The 22,027-nt window shown below is 35.9% G+C and overlaps 1 protein-coding gene across 6 annotated transcripts in view; it reads right to left on the reverse strand.

Annotated features, from left to right (window-relative positions):
• Positions 1–22,027, reverse strand: part of GABRA2 (gamma-aminobutyric acid type A receptor alpha2 subunit) — a 130,208-nt gene that overhangs the window by 19,592 nt on the left and 88,589 nt on the right. The window lies entirely within an intron of this gene.

Raw genomic sequence — 22,027 nt, forward strand, 5'->3', positions numbered from 1 at the left:
GAAGAAATACATCAACTGAAGAGACTAATCACTAGAAATGAAATTGAATATGTCATAAAACCACTCTCTTCAAACAAAAATCCAGAACCAGAAGGTTTCACAGATGAATTCTACCAAACATACAAAGAAAAACTTTTAGCCATCCTTCTTAAACTTGTCCAAAAGGTTGAAGAATAAGGAACATGCCCAAAGACATTCTATGAAGCCACCATCACCCTAATACCAAAATAAGACAAAGATACTACCAAAAAATATGTATATATAGGCCATATCTTTGATGAAAATACACACAAAAATTCTCAACAAAATTTTAGCCAACCAAATCCAACAACATATAAAAAAGATCATACACCACGACCAAGTGGGACTCATCCCAGGTTCACAAAGATGGTTCCACATATGCAAATCAATCAATGTCATTCACCACATTAACAAAAGAAAAGTCAAAAACCACATGATCATCTCAATAGATGCAGAAAAAGCATTTCATGAAGTCCAACATACATTCATTGTAAAAACTCTTACCAAAGTGGGTATAGAGGGAACATACCTTAACATAATAAAAGCCATTTATGACAAACCCACAGCAAATAAAATACTCCATGGAGAAAAGCTGAAAGCCTTCCCACTAAAATCTGGAATAAGACAAGGATGCCCAATCTTACCACTTTTATTGAACATAGTATTGGAAATCCTAGCCATAGCAATCAGACAAACAAAAGAAATAAAAAAGTATCCAAATTGGAAGAGATGAGGTAAAATTATCACTCTATACAGATGACATGATACTATATATACAGAAAACCCTAAGGACTGCACACAAAAACTACTCAACTGATCAATCGACAAATTCAGCAAAGTAGAAGGATACAAGATTAACATTAAGAAATCAGTGGCATTTCTGTATACTAACAATGAAATATTAGAAAAGGAAAAATAAAAATACAATAACTTTTAAAATCACACCCAAAAAACACCAAATACCTGGGATAAAGCTGACCAAGGATGTGAAAGACTAACATGCTAAGAACTATAAAACATTAATCAGGAAAGTTAAAGAGGATTCCAAAAAATGGAAAGATATTCCATGCTCCTGGGTTGGAAGAGTTAATATTGTAAAAATGGCCCATACTACCCAAAGCAATCTAATTTCCTTTTGATTGTTCAATGCTAGTGTATAGACACAAAACTGATATTTTTATGTTGATCCTGTACTCTGAAGCTTTGCTGAATGTACTAGTTCTAATAGCTTTTATGTGTTTTTCTAAAATTTTCTATGTATAATAATGTATGATCTTCAAAGAGTTTTACTTCTTTTACAAATTAGATGCCTTTTATTTTTCTTGCCTTATTGTCCTGGCTAAAACCCGTAGTATGATGTTGAACAGAATTGATGAAAGCAGATATTCTTGTCTTATTCCTGACGTTATTGCAAAAGCTTTTAATCTTTCACTTCTATGTATGATGTTAGCTGTGTGCTTTTCTTATATCTGCTTATTGGGTTGAAAAACTTTTTTATTGCTAGTTTACTGACTGTTTCTTATCATGAAAGGATGTTTCATACTGTTTTTCAGACTCTATTGAGATGATTGTATGCTTTTTCCAGATTTCATAAATGTGTTTGGTATTACATTAATTGTTTTTGTATGTTGAATCAATCTTATGTTTCTCAGGTAAATTCTACTTGGTCACAGTGTGCAATCCTTTTTATATGTGGCTGGTTTCAGCTTTTTAGTTTCTAGTTAAGGATATTTACATCTATATTCATAAGATATACTTATGATCTGCAGATTGTTTTTTCCTCCCTTGTGATTTCTTTGTCTGATTTTGGCATCTTGGCAAAATGACTCCATAGAATGAGTTAGAAGTTCCCTCACCTGTTTTTTTTCCAAGAGTTTGAGAAAGAATGGTGTTAATTCTTCTTTCAGTGTTTGGCAGAATTTCCCAGCAAAGCCAGCTGGGCTTAGGCTTTTATTTATTGATTTTTTTGATTACTCACTTCATGGCTTTACTTGTTATAGATTTAGTCAGACTCTTAAGTCAGTTTTGTTAAATTTTTGTTTTGAGGAATTAAGCCATATTATATAATTTTTTAGCACACAATTGTTCACAACAGATTCCCTTATAATTTTTTTTTAAATTTCTAAAACATCATCAGTAATATCCCCTCTTATTTCCTAATTTAAAATTTTGATCTTCTCTTTTCCCTTGATCAGTCTAACTAGACTTGACAATTTTGTTGACCTTTTCAAAACCCGACTTATGGTTGTGTGCTGGTTGTCTATTGTTATTTCTTTTCTCTATTCCACTTAGCTCTGTTCTAATTTTTATTAATTCCTTTTTTATTCTTTGGGTTGCATACGCACCTTTTTTTTAGTTTTTAAGGTAGAAAGTCAGGTAATTAATTTGAGATCTTAAAAAAAATAAAGTAGGCATTACAGCCATAAATTTCTCTTTGAGAAATGCGCTTGTTGTATCCCACAAGTTATGGTACATAGTATTTTCATTTATATTAATTCTAAAATATTTTGTAATTTCTCTTGTGATTTCTTCTTTGACCCAATGGTTATTTAGAAGTTCTTATTTAATTTCTACATATTTGTAAATTTTTAAAATTTCTTCTGTTATTGATTTCAAATTTCATTCCATTGTCATAAGAGAACAAGCATTGTATGATTCTAATCTTGAAATTATTGAGATTTGTTTGTGGCCTAATGTATTATTTTCCTAAAGAATGTTCCACGTACACTTGAGAAGAATGTGCAATCTGTTTTTGTTGGGTGGAGTACTCCAGAGATGTTTGCTAGATATGGTTGCCTTATACTGATGTTAAAATTTTTTGTTTCCTTGAGATCTCCTGTCTAGTTCAAGCCATTATTGACAGTGGGATACTATAGGAGTTGCTGTCAGGCTCAGTGGGTTATAAACCTGACTGGTATCCATGAGGATGCAGGTTCAATCCCTGACCTCACTTGATGGGTTAAGGCTGGCAGCTCCAGCTCTGATTCTATGCCTAGCCTGGGAATTTTTACATGCCAAAAGTGCAACCCTAAAAAAAACAAAGTGGGCCACTACCTATATGGGAAAAGTATCTGAAAAAGAATGAAAAAAAAATATATATGTAAAAAATGGATTCAGGGAGTTCCTCTTGTGGCACAGCAGAATTGAATCTGACTGGTATCCATGAAGATGTGGATTTGATCTCTGGCCTCACTCAATGGGTAGATGAGCTGGCGTTGCTGTGAACTGTGGTGTATGTCACAGACATGGCTCGGATCCTGCATTGCTGTGGCTGTGGTGAAGGCCAGCAACTGTAGCTCCAATTCAACCTCTAACCTAGGAGCTTCCATATGCCATGGGTGTGACCCTTAAAAAAAAAAATTGATTCATTTTGCTGTATACCTGCAACTAACTCAATATTGTAAGTCAGCTATACTCTAATCAAATTTTAAAAAAATAAAAACTTTTAAAAATTAAAAAATTAAAAATTAAACAAAAAGAAAGTGGGGCAATGAACTCTGCAACTATTATTTTTGGACTGTTAATTTCTCCCTTCAGTTTTGTCAATTTATGATTTGTGTGTTTTTAGGCTCTTTTGGTAGGTGCATATATACTTATAATTGTTATATCTTCTTGATTGATTATTTTTTTATTTTTTATTATTTATTATTATTATGTATCATTATGTTTTGTCTCTTGAAATATTTGTTTCAAAATCTGTTTTGTCTGTTAGTGTGGACAAGCAAGCTCGCTCTCTTTTTTTGTTGTTATATCTTTTATCCATCCTTCTATTTTACCCGTACTTGTATCTTTAAAGTTAGTTTCTGGTAGACAGCACGTCATATAGTTGGATCACATTTATTTTTTATTTTTTCCATTCAGCCAATTTCTGAATTTTTAACTGATAAATTTAATCTATTCACATATGAATTAATTCCTCATAAAGGAAAAGTTACCTCTGCCATTTTATATTTGTTTTCTCTATTTTATCTTTTTGTTCCTCAGTTTCTCCATTACTTCCTTCTTTTGTGTCAGATTATTTTCTAATGTACCATTTTCATTCCTTTGCTCTTTCTTTTACTATATGTATTTGAGTCATTTTCTTAGTGTTTGCTCTTGGGTATTAAAATGTATAACAATCTAGTTTAATTTAATACAAACTAGAAATATTATGAGAATATGAAAAATTGCTCCTTTATAGCTCCATCCCCTTCTCTATGCTGTAACACAAATTAACATCTTTATGCTTTGTATGCCCATCAGTACAGATGTAAAATTATTGATTTGTGAAGTTGTCTTTCAAATCAGATAGAAATAAAGAGTAACAAAAATATACATTTATACTATCTTTTATATACACTTATTTTTTATTTCCTCCAGTGGTTAAGACTTACTGGCTAGTGTCCTTCATTTCACACTGAATGGTTTTCTTTAGCATTTTTTGTGTGGCAGTTCTACTGTTGACAGAACTCACTCAAATTTTCTTTATATGGAACTATCTTAATTTTTGAAATGTAGTTTTTGTTGTTTAGGATTTTTGTTTGTTTTTGCAGGGAGGGTTTTGTTTTGTTTTGTTTTCTACACATGTGGCATATAAAATTCCTGGGCCAGGGATGGAATATGAGCCACAGCTGCAACATATGCCATAGCTTCAGTAACATTGGATCCATGACCCACTGCACCAAGCTGGGGATTGAATTTGTGTCTCCATAGCACCCAAGCCACTTCAGTAGGATCCTTCACCCACTGCACCACAGCAAGAGCTCCCTTGAAGCATAGTTTTTATGGATATAGAATTCTTGCTTGAAAATCTTTTTGACACTTTGAATACGATATCCTGTTGTCTCCCGGACTCCATGTTTTCTGATAATTTGTTAGCTGTTAGTCACATTGAGAGTCCCTTTTACATGAGGCATCACTTTTCTCTAACTGGTTTCAAGATTATGTCTTTATCGTTCTAATTTGATTCTGTTGTGTTTATTTGTGGGTCTCTAAGTTTATTCTATTGCTAGTTTACTGAGTTTCTTGAATGTCTTGATTTCTGTTATTCATTAAATTTGAAAGGTTTTGGCCGTTATTTCTTCAGATATTTTCAACACATTTGTCTCTCTCCTTTCTTCTGTGACTATGATTACTATGGTTATATTTATATGCATATATTGACAAGCTTGATAATATGCCTCAGGTGTCTTAGGCTTTGGTTATTTTTCATTTCTTTTCCTTTCTATAGCTCAGACTTAATAATTGACCTATTTCTGAATTCACTGATTCTTCTGACTTCTTAAATCTGTTAAACTCCTGTAATAAATTTTTATTTTGTTTTGGAACTTCTGAATTAGAAAACTTCCAATTGTTTACTTTTTAGAATTTCTATCTATTGAGTTAATATTCTCTGTCTGGTGAGACATCATTATTACACTTTCATTCTTTAGACATGGTTTCCTTTAGCTCTTTCATTGTATGTGATTTATCTTATTTAAAGTTTTTTTCTACTTAGTCTAACACCTGGGCTTCATCTTTTTTTTTTTTTTTTTTTTTTTTTGGTAAATGGGCTATACTTATTTTTTTTTTTTAATTTGCAGACCTTATATTTTTGTTGTAAACTGTGCATTTTGAATACTGTAACATGGCAATTCTGGAAATCACCTTCTTGCCCTCTCCAGGGTCTGCTGTCAGTTGCTGCTCATTGTATTTATTATCTCTGCTTTTTTAGTGACTTTTAAAAACTAATTCTGTTAAGTCTATATTCTTTTCATTTGGGACCACTAAAGTACCTTTTTTTCTTAGCTCAGCGATCATCTAATGATTGGAGAATGATTATGTGTGTAGTTTGGGGTATGTCATCAACATTCAGCCATGCAGTTTACGACTCTCCCTTAGTATCCATTTCCTGCTTGTGTCAAGGTTCAAAGTCAGTAAGAAGGAAAGGAAGGCCTAGGCTTTCTAGGTCTTTCCTCAGTATTCACATAGCTCTGGGTATGCAGGCAACCTTCTAGATTCCAAGAAAAATGTCAGTGCTTTTCAAATTACTTATGTACAGTTCATTCCCCAGCTTTTCCTCTCAAACTTTTTGGTTAGCCCAATGTTTGCTCCAAGTGTTACCACTGCCTTAAGGCAGAAGAAATGAAAACATTTGCTTGTAAGTGGTTTCAGTGGCATCCCTCTGGTAGTAGATTTGACACTGGGGGAGTTCTGAGTCAAGTGAAATAAGGACAAGCTTTTGGGGAAGATCTTCCAGGAAGGCCCCATACAGATGAAATTATGATAATTCTTTTAGAATGAGGTCCATTTTACTCCCACTGGTATAAGGAATTCAAGTTTTTCTTTTCAAGACTACCACTTAGCTGAGGAGTGGGCATGGGACTGGGGTAAGTTGCAACAACACAAAGATTACTGTTCTTACCAAGATTCTGTCATTTTTTCTTGAATAAGTCTACTCAGGCTTGCAAGCTGTTGGCTAATTTCTAAAGTTCTGATAAAGTTGATTTTAACAGTTTTATCTGTTTTTCACTGCTTTATGAAGATATGGAACTTCAGAATTTCTTACTCTTACCACTTTTGCTGATGTCACTTCTAACATTTTGAATGGTCTACCCTGAGACCTAGCAATTATTTTTCTAGATGAGCCAGGGAAGTATAAAGTACTGGTTAATAATGTAGCTATGTCCTCAGAAGGCCTTATGATCATATTGCTTCGGTTTTAATTTTGGCTCTATTACTTGCTGCCTCTGTGATTTTGAGCAAATCTCTCAACTATTCTGTTATTCATCTTCAAAATAGAATTTTAAACTGTACCTACTCAGAAACATGTTGTGAAGGTTAAGTATGCATTTACCATAAAGCCTGGCACATTATAGGAATTTATTAAAAGTTAATTATTTTCATTCTCTTTTTTGTTGCTATTACTAATCAGAAACCTATCTTATTGAAATGATAGCAGAAAAATGTTTAAGGATAAATGACGTACAGGGCCTTTTACATAAACACTGCTTATAAAAGTAAAATAGTGCCAACATTGGCATAATCAGTGACTGAGAAATAGTTTAATAAATTGTTACATACCTACATTAGCAATACCACAATGATATTGCAAACAATGAAGTTGGACTATATATTGACTACAAAATATCTACAATATATTTTGCTTAAAAGTGTTTCATGATTTAATTTTCATGAAAATATATACATATGGATTTATGCATCAATACAGATATACTTCATGAACTTAGTTTAAAAAAAAATCAAGAAGGGCACTCATCTTAAGTTACCACTTTGGGGAAGAAAAATTTGGAATGATTAAATACAAAATGGTTTCGCGACTGAATTTTTTACTGTTATTCTTTTTTTGGTATTTTATCAGATTAACATGAAAAGATGAAATCTATAAGGATACAATCTAAACTAATAATATTAGCTACTTTGGGGAATTAACATTGAAGGAAATTCCATTTTATTTTTCCTTCAGTGAGCCTGCATTGCTTCTGTGGTAAGAAAAAAATACAAAAAATTTTAACTTAAATAAGAGATACTTAATGATATTTAATTATTTCCAATTCAAGTGTGAATTCTTGGGAATGACTGATAAATACATAAATGGTGACTTAAAGAAAATATACAAGAAATACATATTCAATTTATGGCAAACCATACACTTACCCATGATTCTAAGTCTATACTCTTAGCTCAAATTAGATTTGAGTCTAGTCATTCAAGCCAATGAAACATTATAGCAGTTTCAATATGAATCTACTGTGGGGCTCTTTTTCACCATATTCAAATTTTCCCTATATCCAACTTTTATTTTCTTTCATCGGATTATGGAAACTTGACATTAAAATTGTTAACAGTGACAATAAGTTCCTTCCTCCTTCCCTCTGTTCCTTCGCTTTTCTCTTTTTACTGGAAGTATAAGATTTTTGTATGCCAGCCTTTCTGCCTGCTAGTTCAGCCTACGCTGGTCCCATTATACTGTAGACAGGAGAGCTAGGCATTAAATAAAGAGTTGCACTTACCTAGAAAACTCACAAACCTTCCACATGCACACCTCCCAGTAATGGGCATTTTCCTCTAGCTAGTAGGGCCTCCCTAAATAAATGTCCCCGCAACACTTCTTTAACAAAATGTGTCTTCCCTCGTCACCTTTGTGTGACCCCTGAAACTAGACGCTTCTTTGGGAAGCCTAACTTTCTTTGCAGTAAAATAAAAGGCAAGTATTTTAAAGTTCTTTCAGCACTGGAATTCTATACATGTGTGTGAAAAATATGTGACCATTCCACAAGCAATATCTAACATATAGCCATTTTATACTCTGATTTTATTCTATGTAATATTTATTTCAAGGTGTAGGTGCCAAAACCCTCAACTTATAGTAGCTGAAAAAATGGTGTCAAAGTAAAGAAATGCTAAGGATTGAATGAAAATATGCACTGAAAGGAGAAAATCAAATAGGAGGAAATGATTTCAGCACCAAGACTGAGACAGTGGTCCCCAGGACCAGATGCCTGAATTCTAATTTTGTGACCTTGGGGAAATTCCCTAGCCTCTTTGTTCCACAATCTCCTCATTTGTAAAGTGGGGATTAGGAGTAGTGTTTCCCATCGTGTTGTTATAGCAACCAAATGAGTTACTGCATGTAAAGCAATGCTTTTATTATAAAAAGGTACTTCAGTGCATGTGTGGGAAAAAAAAAAAAATAAATCACCCTGAAAGCAAAGTCGGGATATATTTAATCAAGAATAAATAAAACAAAATCAAATCCTCCTTGAGACCTTTATCCCTATCAAATGCTTGTGTGTGAGTGTTTGTGGTTAGGGTGTGGGGTGGAAGTTAGGAAGGAGAAATCTCAGAAACAGAACATACACAAAAACTGTAATAGAATAGAAATGTAAAATTGTTTGATACCACCTGCTGGTTACTGCTAGAAATGGCAGAAATAACAGACATTTGGTAAGAAAATGTTGGATTCCTACCACCCCTTCAGCCTAGTGGACAAGGTAATAATTCTTCCTTCCCTCCCTCCAAAATAAATAAATAAATAAATAAATAAATAAATATAAATATACAAATACAGTATAAGTTCACTATGAAAGGTTACAATTTTATTTTATTTTTAAGGTTGAAATATTAAGCATGCTACATGTGAATAATAAAAATGTTGGAACTTTCTATGTATTAGAGGCAGAAATTAGAACTTGGAAAATATACTTTGCCATAAAACCTAAATATCTCAAACTCCACTAATTTAAGTTTTGTGAACTTAGAAACTGTTGATTATGATCTGGAAGAAAAAGTTTGAAAGGTTGATTATCGTGTAGACAAAACCATGAAGGATTACAAATTTTCTTTATGCTTACATCATGGAATACATCGTGGATTTAAGAAATCCAAAACTCATATCCTTTTCCCTAAACCCTTTTCATCCTAATGTCCCTTACTCAGTGAAAGGCCTCTGAGAGCTGAATGAAGCCATTTTTCATATTCCAGGTTGAAGTTGTAGTGACATGAATATTCTGCCAGTCTGGGAAACATACTGTTTCCTCTACCAAGAATCTATTCCTTGTCATCTATCTCTCTTTTATTTAACAAAATCCTATTCCTTCTCTTAATAAAGACCACCTAGTAAGTGCCAGATGCTTTTCCTAGGCACCAGGAACACCCCATGAACAAAATAGCAAAGTTTCCTGCATCCAAAGCATGCACATTGGACTAATGCTGAAGTATACACATGTAGCCTGTTCTTTCCATAGGATTTTGCCTCTAATGGCATCTATGACCTGGTCCTATGCATATCTCCATCATATCATGTCCTTTTTGAATTTTCTGTTGGTCTACATAGCTGTATATCCCCCAAAACTATATGGATAAAAGTCTATTTGTTGTCTTCTCCCCCAAATGTAAAAAGGTACATAAGAGAGGGTAGGAGATCATTAAATAATTTTTAAATGAATTAGTACATATTAACTGAAAGTACTCCCCCAATGATCTATAATTACTAAACATTAAGTTATTGGGATAATTATAAGACATCTATCCCTTCTTTTATAAAGCAGTAGGCATTAAGTTCCCAACTTGTGCTGGGTACTGTGGAGCTGTGAATGGAATGGGAGCCAAACCAAATGAGTTCTCTATGAGATATTTTTTCAAAAGAGCACAAAGTAACTTAGCATCACAACTGGGCAAGGTCTATGATGAACTATAGTTGGGTGACCTACCTAGACTGGGAAGTTGGGTTAAGCATCCCCGAAGAAATAAGGGGAAAAGTAAGACGATCACCAGACAAGGGAAGATAATACTAGACTGAGGAAGGAATATGCACAGAAGCCCAGCCCAGGGACATGGGAAAATATGGCATTTGTGAGGAATGGAGAGATGCCTGCAAGGTGGGAAGGCAGAAGAGAAGGGTCTCATGAAGTGGAGGCCAGAGAGGGAGGCAAGAGCCAGACTATCCAGAGCTTGTCTGATGGTATTAAGGTGATATAACTTCTCAAGAGCAATGGGAAAGCTTTAAAGAGTTCGTTTTAAATTAGTTAGAAACGGTCATTGTTTCTTGTTTGAAGGATTCCTTTAGCTGTTGTTTCTCTATAGTTAAGATAGTTGTTTTCTTCTCTAGTTTTTGCCAACATTTTCTCTTTGCCTTTGGTTTATTGCAGTTTGAATATATGACTAGGTCTGTTTCTTGTTTGCTTTCTATTGTATTTGTCCTTCTTGGTATTCTCTGAGCTTTCCAAACCTATGGTTTGATCGTTAATTTTTGGCAAGTTTCATTCATGTTTACATCAAACACTTCTTCTGGTCTCAGTTTCTTCTTCTTATGACTATGGTATTCCAATTATGACTATGTTATACCTGTTGAACTTGTAGCACAGTTCCTGAAAGTTTTGTTGTGTTTCTCTTGTTGTTTATTCAATTGTGTATTTTTTTTTCCTAGTTGAATTTTAGTTTGGGAAGTTTCTAGGGATCTACATACAAGCTTATCAATGCAGTCTTCAGCCTTATTGAGTTGACTGATGAGCCCATTAAAGGCTTCTCCATTTCTATTTCTGTGTTATTTTTATTTTTATTATTTCTTTTGATTCTTAGATCTCCCATCTCTCTTTTTTATATAACCAATATCTTCTTGCATGTTTACTTTTTTCCAAATGAGACATTAACATATTAATCATAGTTATTTTAAATTCCTTCTCTACTAATCCCAGCATCTGTGTTATGGCTGAGTCTGGTTCTGTTTCCTTTTTCTCTTTCAACTGTGTTTTGTGTTTTGTTTTTATTTTTCCTTTTGGTATGCCTTCCAATTTTTCCCCAATAAAAGATATAATTGACATGCATCACTGATAATTTTTTGTTGAAAGCTGACCATGTTGATTTGGGTAACAGGTACTGAGATAAATAGACCTTTAGGGTAGGATTTATGTTAACCTGGCTATAGGTTGGCTGTGTTGAATGTTTGCTGTCATTGCAGGTGCTATGGGATTCAAGGTTTTCTTGTGTCCTTGTGACTTCCCCTCTTGAATTTGAACTTTCCTAGCTACTCCTCCCAGGGAGACTGTGTCTTCAGCTCTTTCTGCTATAAGCTGCTGCTATTTGACTCGAGTCTTACTGGGAAAAGGGGAAAAGTAAGACGATCTTTACTGGTGTTATCATAAAGTGTAAGGCGGGAGACGTCTCCAATCTTCTGACTGAATCTCAGCCTTTTTGGCAGCCTGTGTCTCAGACTGTAACTTCACCATTATTTCTGCACTGGTACAGCTTTGTTCCCCATTCTTCCTAACTCCTTTTAGTGGCTATAGCAAGTCTAATCTATTCCCTTGGTATTCTGATCCCTGTTGATAATGTTTCATTTCCTCATAGTTTTTAGGTGAGAGAGTAAGATTAGAGAAGGCTGGAGAGGAAGGAGTGCCCTTCTGTCAGCTGGGATGAGGTTCTGGCCAAGTCCCTTCCCTTGGACTTGGACTTTGGTTATGGAGAAGGCTTTGGGTATATTTCAAAAAACACCTTCTCCCTTGCCCCTTCCTGCCATTGTCAGGCATGGATATTTCTCAGATTCTTTACCTCTGAGAATCGGTAGGATTCTCAGAGGTAAAGCCCATGAATATGTGCAACAACCCCACAAGAATGTGACCTTAGGAGTTTCTCACTCACCCAAGTACACACTCGGTCTCTAACAATTCATCAAAATGACCATTTACGAGCCACTACAGCTGTGTGATGTTTCAGCAGCATCTCTTCCAGGTCAATAAATAAATAAATAAATAAATCTTAGCTATATCTCTCTGAATGAGCCTGCCTCTTCACAAGGTGGGATGCCACTTTGCCTGTCACCTCAATTCTCATACAGGTGCAATAAAAGCCCTTAATTTTCATTTGTTAAGCTTTTTCTTACTTAAGGATGTGAGTGACAACTCACAAGCTCTTCACATGTCAGTGCTAAAACCTGATGCTCAGTACCTTGATTTTAACTGATGGTATTTTATAACTTCCCATGTTATTAGTCATATGTCTATTTTTTTTTCTTCCAAGGAGTTTCTGGTTGTGTTTTAGTTGAATTTTACAGATAATCAGAAAAGCTAGGTAATATTCAGCAAGGTAATGAATCAAGATAATATAGATAACCTTCTGGAAAAAAAGAATTAACTGATATCAGCAGATGACTGATAGTTAACAAGGCAAATTCATAAATCTCTGCATTTGGCCAGCATAATTAAATTTAAAACACAGATGCTCTAACGGTTCACTGTGTTTCCAAAAACTGAAATCTTAAAAGAGGAACTTTGAAACAAATACAAATGAATTAAAGTGAATTATAATATAATGTCAGAGTATTATTATATTACTGTATTTACATGATTTTAAAATAGCATGTAAAAGTAGGAAAATCCAAGGAATCAACCAAGTTTTTAATCATATATACCTGATTTATTCAATCAGATTGCTTAGTATTTGTTCCCCCACTAACTGGCTTGATGATATTTTTTTCAAAATTATTACCTATAAAATCTGGCCAAATTATTTAATGCTTTCACTACAAGAATAACCAAAATCATATTGTAAATTTGAAAGAAGAAAATTCATACAGTAATGATAGTGACACTAATTTAACATCTCTACACACTAGTTAAATTAGTAAGGTATTAAAAACTTTTGTGGATACAGACTGAAATTTATTTGCATTTGGTGTGAATGTAAAAGTACATACACATCTATGCATATGAATATTCCAGAGCTCTGGGGACTTGGTGGTGGAGACTCAGGCTATGAGTATCAGTTAATATTCCAAATGTCTGTTGAGTGCCCCATTCATGTAACACCCTGAATATTCCCAGAATATAGTGTATCATAATATATGCTATTGTTTACTTTCCCATCCCCTCAAACAGACAATAACTTCTGAGCATACGGATCACATTTTTCTTGCTTACCTTGTGTCTCTAAGGTCTAGCATAGCGCCTGGCACATATTCTCTAACTGAATGAATGAATAAATAGTTTTGAAGCAAATACTGCTGTTTGTGTGGATACAGATACAGAAATGAGTGGGTATGTCTGTGTGTCTGGGGTTAAATACATAAACACACAAAAATAGTCTAGCTATTTTTTTTCAGTATTCAATGACTAAAGAAGTGGGTGCCTTTAGAAGTTTTTGGATTAGAGAAATTCATGGTCATTGAAATGGGTTTAAGTAAATATTTTATCCACTCAATAAGTTGGTCAAAATATATATATGTAATACTTTATATATATAATAGTATATATATCATACAGTGTATATATAATGTACAGATATAAAAATGTTATATATGTAACATAAATTTATAAAATTACATTTATATATATAAAATAATGTTAATATTAAGGCTTAGAAAAGATATTAAGCTAACCTTGTTCTCTGAAGTGAGCAGATGAGAAAGCAGACAATATACAATGAAAGGCTTGCACTATCCTCTGATACCACAGCAGATATCCCCCTGATAGTATGTCTGCTGTGGTATCAGAGACACAGGCTTCCTCTATCTTGTTTCTCTGCTGTTTTCAAGGCAATGATCCTGTCCCTAAGGTTGAAGAGGGCTTGTCAACACTTGGCCTCCATTCCAGTAAACAAGAAGGGAAGGAGAAGGAGAGGCACACCCATTCACCTTAAGGGTGCAAGCTGAAAATTACACACCTAATTTTTACTCATATGTGTTTGAGAACTTAGTCACATAACCACATCTAGCAGTGGAGGAGGAAGGGAAATATAGTCTTGACCTGATGTACACAGACAGACTCAAGACTTCTGATGTTCTTGTAAGTTATTAGGAAGTAACTAATCATCTCTGACAGAGGCCTGTGGACAATGTAAATTATTTGAAAATTTAGGAAAAGAAGGAAATTTAGGAAAAGAAGAGTGTTTCACAGTAAGCCTCTAACATACCAAACTATCTATTAAAACAAAATTCAACATAAGGGAATGCAGTACCCTCCTGCAAGACATTCCAATGCACTTGCTATGCAAATGCAGCTCTGAGATAGTCCCAAGGCCCACTCCCCAGTGGTTAGGTCCCATTTAAGTAGAGATCCTAGAGCTACTAGTACTCTAAGCACATTGTCTTTTTTTTTTTTTTTTTATTGTACTCAATTGTTATTACCCCAATACATTTTTTTTCTACTGTACAGCATGGTGACCCAGTTACACATGCATGTATACATTCTTTTTTCTTACATTATCATGCTCCATTGTAAGGGACTAGACATAGTTCCCAATGCTACACAGCAGGATCTCATTGCTAATCCATTCCAACGGCAATAGTTTGCATTTATTAACCCCAAGCTCCCAGTCCATCCCACTCCCCCCATGCTCCTTGGCAACTGCAAGTCTATTCTCCAAGCTAAGCACATTGTCTTTCAACTACCTTTCTAAAGTTTGCTCTGTAGGCTGTTCTTTACTCAGTTGTTCAGGTTCCACAAGGTCACATGTTACTCCTCTTCTCCTCTTACTTCACTGCTCTCTTTGGACAATATAATTTACTCTGATCTCCTAACCTGCTGCTACATGATAAAGATCTTTAAGGATGTATCTGATGAGCTCCAGTGCCACCCATCTCAGCCTGACCATCTTCTCTAGTGGACTCAATAGAAGTTTATTGATCCTCCTATATGACATTATTTTTTAATTAAAAATCTATCCAGGAGTTCCCATCGTGGCTCAGCAGAAACAATCTGACTAGCATCCATGAGGACTCAGGTTTGATCCCTGGTCTCATTCAGTGGGTTAAGGATCTGGCATTGCCCTGAGCTGTGGTATAGTTCGCAGACATGGATCAGATCTGGAATTGCTGTGGCTGTGGTGTAGGCCAGAGGCTACAGCTCCGATTTGACCCCAAGCATGGAAACCTCCATATGCCATGGGTGAAGCCCTAAAAAGACAGCAAAAAAAGCTATCCAATCTGCTAAGTGCTGGCCACCTTGTTAGACACGAATATCAAAAAACAAGAGTTATCGGCTCTGGGAGAATATAATCTCTTGGAAGAGGCAAATAACTGACAGGCAGATAATTACAGATGGTGTGATAAGGGATGGAGAAAGTATGGGGTGCTCTGAGATTACCTAAAAAATACCTCCCCAAGATTTTGGACTCAGAGAAAGCTCACTACAGGAACTGGTATATAAAGGACATTTGAAGAGTCTAAAGAATAAGTTCAATGAAGAATAAAACATGTTCCTAGGTCTGAGTGGGTCATTGTAGAAAAAGGTACACTCAGGTTAGGCTGGGTAGGCTCACGAAGCCCTCATTATCATGGTCAGAGTGTCTGTCAATGGCTGTTGTAAGGTCATGGAAAAGTTTCATTCAGGAGAGGGTTCTGTAACTAGATTTGAGTTTCAGAAAGACCACCTTTGCCAGACTATGTAGAACAAAATGAAGAAAAGTAAGACTAAGGACAGAGACCAGAGAAACGTTTTACAGTAATCCTACAGAAATAAGTCCCAGAGAAATCCCAAATTCTATTCACAATAGAATTCCATTCACAACTGAATCTACAGTCTAAACTATAACCTCCCGTGTCTCATAATTCTGTTCTGTAGAGAATAACATGACATTTATCTAGTCACCTACTTAGAAATCCGGGATAATTCTGCAATTCCTGCATTTATCTCCCCTTCAGATTCACCATGTCCCACACATCTCTTCCCCTGGCTTCTTTCGAATCTTTCTTTCTACCAGGGTTCACTGTCCTATTTCAGGCCTTCATTATTTCTCACCCAGATGATGTTATTTGTCTCTTAACTAGTCACCCTCTATCACCCATACCATTTCAATCTATTTAAACAATGCTCCCCATCACAGTCTTCCCTGAACTCAAATGCATCCCTTTTACTCCCTCACTAAATTACCCTTCAATCAGTTTCCATGGCTTTAGCCTGAAATGTAAAGCTGTACGTGCACTGGCTTCAGTCTAACCATCCTTACAAACAAACGAATCCCATGACTGAGATAACCGAGCAACAATCTGTTGTTCTTCTTATACTCCAAGTTGCTTTTGATAAGTGTGTACCCTCTGCTTAGAACATGGCTTTTTCCATTACGCTAATTTGCAAGGCTTGACTTGATTCTTCTTCCCTTGGGGCTTCTCTGACTTCCTCAGACATAACTGCTTCCTTCTTTTTGCCCTTATCATTTTTTTTTTTTTTGTCTTTGTCTTTTCTATGGCTGCACCTGCCACATGTGGAGATTCCCAGGCTAGGGGTCGAATTGAAGGTATAAATGCCAGCCTATGCCAGAGCCACAGCAACACCAGATCGCAGCAGTGTCTATGACCTACACCACAGCTCAGGGTAACGCCAGATCCTTAACCCACTGAGCAAGGCCAGGGATCGAACCCGCAACCTCATGGTTCCTGGTTGGATTCGTTAACCACTGAGCCACGACACGAACTCCTTTTTGCCCTTACCTTATTTTGGAATATCTCTCTCCAAGAATCTGTGATCCTTCATTTCACTTACTTATTTATATGCCTCTCTCGCTGCTCCATACTCTGAGCAGCTTGTAGGCACATGGAAATGCCACACCTAACCCAGATTCTGGCTAGAGTAAATTCTTATTTTCTTTTGGTTCATCAGATGAAATAATTAAAAAAACCTGCAAACAGTAATACTGAGAGAACATATTTATAAATTCTCTAAGAAGGAACATAGATTAAGGAACTAAGAAGGCTTAGAATGAAACAGATATAAATAGTAGTATAAATTGATACCTTTTTCACATAAATCATATATTCCTACATTAAAAAGTATCACTTAGGAGCAGCAACTATATGCCACATCTATTATAAGAACATTTCATGTATTAATTGGTTTAATTCTCATAACAACCCTGTGAGTTAGGTATTAATATCATCCTCATTGACAATTGAGGAAATTGGGGCTAAAGGAGGCTGAGCGCCTTACTGAAAATCACATTGTTAGCAAGTGGTACAGGCAGGATTACAAACCCAGGCACTTTGCCTCAGAAGTCCACGCTCATCACTAAATTGTACTGCCTAATCTATAAGTGGTCTTCTCTTTCAAAGCCAGTTGTGTGCCTATATTATGTATTTTTCACTATCATGAATCTAACGCTTGTGATTTTCTACTGCAACCCCTAAGATCTTTATAGATTTTAAAGTTAGGACTTCCCGTCATGGCGCAGCAGAAATGAATCTGACTAGGAACCATGAGGTGGCAGGTTCTATCCCTGGCCTCGCTCAGTGGGTTAAGGATCCCGCATTGCCATGAGCTGTGGTGTTAGGTCGCAGACATGGCTCAGATCTGGCATTGCTGTGGCTGTGGTGTAGGCCGACGGCTACAGCTCCAATTAAACCCCTAGCCTGGGAAACTCCATATGCCACGGCTGCCACCCTAAAAAGACAAAAGACAAAAAATAAAATAAAAATTTTAAAGTTATATTGTACATTAAAGTGTTGTGAGCAATTCCTGCTGTGGCACAAGGGGATTGGTGGTGTCTCTGCAGTCCTGGTGGACACAGTGGGTTAAAGGATCCTGGGTTGCCACAGCTGAGCATAGGTCTCAACTGCAGCTTGGATCTGATCCCTGGCCTGGGAACTCCATATGCCATGGGGTGGCCAAAATAGAAAAAAAAAAAAAAAGTTTCCATTGCTTGAAAAATGGCTACGCACAATGTGCATTTAAATCAGGCAGAGAACCCAACTAGTATCCATGAGAATGCAAGTTCAATCCCTGGCCTCGCTCAGTGGGTTAAGGATCTGACATTGCTAAGCTGTGGTGTAGGTCACAAATGCAGCTCGGATCCCACTTTGCTGTGCCTGTGGCACAGGCTGGCAGCTGCAGCTCCAATTCAACCCCTAGCCTGGCAACTTCTATATGCCATGTGTGGCCCTAAAAAGACAAAAATACAGTAGAAAAAAAAATTGTATTGGGGAAATAACAATAAAAAAAATTTTAAAAAAAGAGTATGCAAGTCCCCCTTGTTTAGGAGAATAAAGTTAATTTTAGAAAAAAAGAAAAAAAGTCAGGCAGGGATTTGGATTCTGCTCCTGTCACAGTAGCTATATAACTTCCTCCATCTTTAAAATAAAAATGATATTTTTCAGAGGGGTGATTGTTGAGAGGATAAAGTATGAGCTTATATGCCTGGTACATAGAACTGTCCAACAAATGTAAAATTATCCTCCTTTCTCCCTCTATCTGCCCCCTTTCTCTCTCAGCCTCAGTGACTTGATCTCTAAAATGGGAATTCTAGTATACTGTAATACGGTATTTTGTATACTTGGACATTAAATTATTTATGCAAATGTCCCATTTGGAACCTGCTGAATAAAGAATGGTATAGCTTCCTTATTACTTCTGAGTTCTTTAGGGCCCCAATGTGTAGATGAAGCTGTTAAGAATCCAAACCAAGGATGCAAGAGTCCCATCTAGTGGTGGTTTAAGAAAAAAATCAAAACACACCTAGGGATTATACTGCTTAAATGGTTGCCTAGAAAGCCTTGGGCTAATTTATTTTAGTTATGCATTTCCCACCTTGAGAAATAATTTAATGTGGCTCACAGAGAAAGAGAGGAGAAAGCCTTGCATTGGGTTGCTGTCTGTTCCTCCACTGTCCTAAGGATGTCCAAAAATCTTTTCAGAATAGACTCACACATTTCTGGTCTTTTTAAACATTTTCTTCATGACTGAACTTCCTTGTTCCCAGATTTCTAAAAAGGATGTGATATAGCTCCTCAATTAGGCATAATGTGATAGCCTAGTGCCATCAAATAGATTAAGTGGTGTCATTATGACTTAAGACCAACCTCTTGCAGGAGCTATCCATCAATCATAATCTATTCCATTTGAGAGGTGGGTGACTTCCAAGAAATCTAGCGTGGTTCACATCTAATCCCAAATGATAGCAGACAAGAGATGGGAGTTGTGGCTAGGTAAGGCTAGGTCTAAAAATGACTGAGTACAGCCTTCCAGGTATATTACTCTGGGATCCCCACACCTCTGCTCCATTACCCAAGAAAGTTCTATCTGGTGTAACTTGGCAGTTATCACCGTATTTGTTATGGACGGTATGCCTGTGTTCCCCTCAAATCCATATGTTGAAATCCAATCCCTGATGTGTTGGAGGTGGGGCCTTTGAGAGGGAGCCTGGTCTTGAAGCCGGAGCCCTCCTGAATGGGATTAGTGCCTTATAAGAAAAGGCCACGAGAGTTAGCTCACTCTCTTTCTGCCTTGTGGGGTACAAAGTACACAGTAGCCTATAATGAAGAAGACCCTCCCCAGAACCATACCACATTGGCATCCTGATCTCAAACTTTCAGCCACCAAAACGCTGAGAAATTAATTTCTGTTGTCTGTTAACTACCTAGGCTATGATACTGTTAAAGTGGCTTAAACTAAAGCAGTAATATTCTGACTACATAAATTTAAAAGAAAATAATATATTAAGTATGATGACAATAAAGCAATTTTAAAAAGACCACAGAAAACACTGTCTGTACAAACTCCCCATTGTTATTAGATCTTTTTACTATTTCAATCTTATAAGTGTATTGTCATAAAATGCAAGGTGACTGTTCAAACGTTAATACTTTTAGTGATTTCTTATAGTTCCCTGAGGTGATTTAACTGGGAAGGTATGTTATTTGTGATAAATAATTCATTATTAAATAATTTTTATCACGAAAAGGTCACCCAAGTAGAAATTGTTTCCTTAAAAGACTAGAACATATTTGAAAATAAATAATAGCTTTAATTTTTTTGAGAGTTTAAAAACTAAGGATAAAAATAAATAAATAAATAAATAAAAATAAAAACTAAGAATAAATATGCAAAGTTTTGCTATAGTAAAACTAAGTATTTATTGACCTAAAGCTATTTGAGTAGGAAAGTAATCAGAGTAGAAAAGCCATTTTTCTCCATTTTGTTATTTCAAAGCTTAAGTGAAGGAAAAAAGAACTAAAAACAAAAAACCAAAACAAAATGACAACAGTAAGAAATAAAACCTTCCTCTTGAAATACCTGAAATATCCCTTACATATTCTATAAGGTTATCAAGCTTTCACACATGAGTTCCAAGACAAAGTATATTCTAGAGGGATGGTTTTACAGAATGCAGTCAAAAGTAGTCATCATGGGGTTCCCGTTGTGGCTTAGTGGTTAATGAATCTGACTGGAAACCATGAGGTTGAGGGTTTGATCCCTGGCCTCGCTCAGTGGGTTAGGGATCTGGCGTTGCCATGGGCTGTGGTGTAGGTTGCAGATGCGGCTTAGATCCCATGTTGCTGTGACTGTGGTGTAGGCTGGTTGCTACAGCTCCGATTGGACCCCAGCCTGGGAACCTCTATGTGCTGTGGGTGCAGCCCTAGAAAAGCCAGAAGGAAAAGACAAAAAAAAAAAAAAAAAAAAGTAGTAATCAAATTCTCTACCTCAGATTAAAATTAGACAGAAGTTTCTAATGACTAAAGTGAACCTATTATAGGTAGCTATTCATTTATAGTCCTGGATTAACTAGGTTAAATTTGCTTAAAATGCAGAATATGACCCTGGGACAGGAGTGAATTTTGAAAAGTCCTTCAATGTATTAATTACTGTATCATTCTATATCATAATCCGATAGTATCAACTTCTGGGTAGGAAATAGGGCAAGGAATCTGAAATACTTCAATAAGCAGCCTCTGATGCCAACAGGTATCTATTGTTCAAATCTGAACATTCACCTCAACTTCTGATCTATGTTTAGTGAGCTGACTCTCAAACAAAAATTACCCACGTTTGAAGCAATCACCCCGGTTATTTCTGATTTCAGGCTCTAAAAGCACCAAAAAAAAAAAAAAGGAGAAAGTAGTTTGATGGCATAATAGTGCAGTACAAAAAGAAAATGAAGGCATTAGAGTTAGAGAACTGAAAGGTCAAATTCTTTCTTTGTTACTGACCTGCTCTCTGATAATGGAGTAGTCTCTTAACACTACCAGGTTTCAAAACTCTTGTCTGAAAAGCAGGGATAATTACTTTTCTCACCAGGGATATCTTATTTTTTTCCAGAATTAATGATTCAATTTGAAGTGTCTAACACAATGTATGACCCATGCATGACCCATAGAGATGCTCAAAAACACTATTTTCAAATTTTTTTCTCATCACTGTGACTGCACAGATTTCAATGCAGGAAATGGGATTGGATAATCTGCCCTCATAACTTGATTGGTCATAACTGTATCGAAGTGATATTTGCATGTTCTGAAAAAAAATCTAAAAGTAAAAAATATATATATTCACTGACAAAACTAACAGCTTGCACTTTTAATTCTCATCCTATGCCCTTCCCAATAATCCATTCTCACCAGTCAATCCTGAAACAACTCCTTAAACTGCCCCTAGACTAGAACCAGCAAGGCTTTCTCATATTCCTTGCCATGGCGTCTTAATGGATTTTGCTTCAGTCACTTTCCTAATTGGCAGTGGCTGACTGGGATGATTCTGTGACAGCGGGAAAAGGGCGGCTGGTGGGCTGTCAGCTTGCTGATTAGCATGTGCTGCCTCGTGCCAAAGTC

Source organism: Sus scrofa, chromosome 8, assembly GCF_000003025.6.
Source record: "Sus scrofa isolate TJ Tabasco breed Duroc chromosome 8, Sscrofa11.1, whole genome shotgun sequence".
Taxonomy (NCBI): Eukaryota; Metazoa; Chordata; class Mammalia; order Artiodactyla; family Suidae; genus Sus; species Sus scrofa.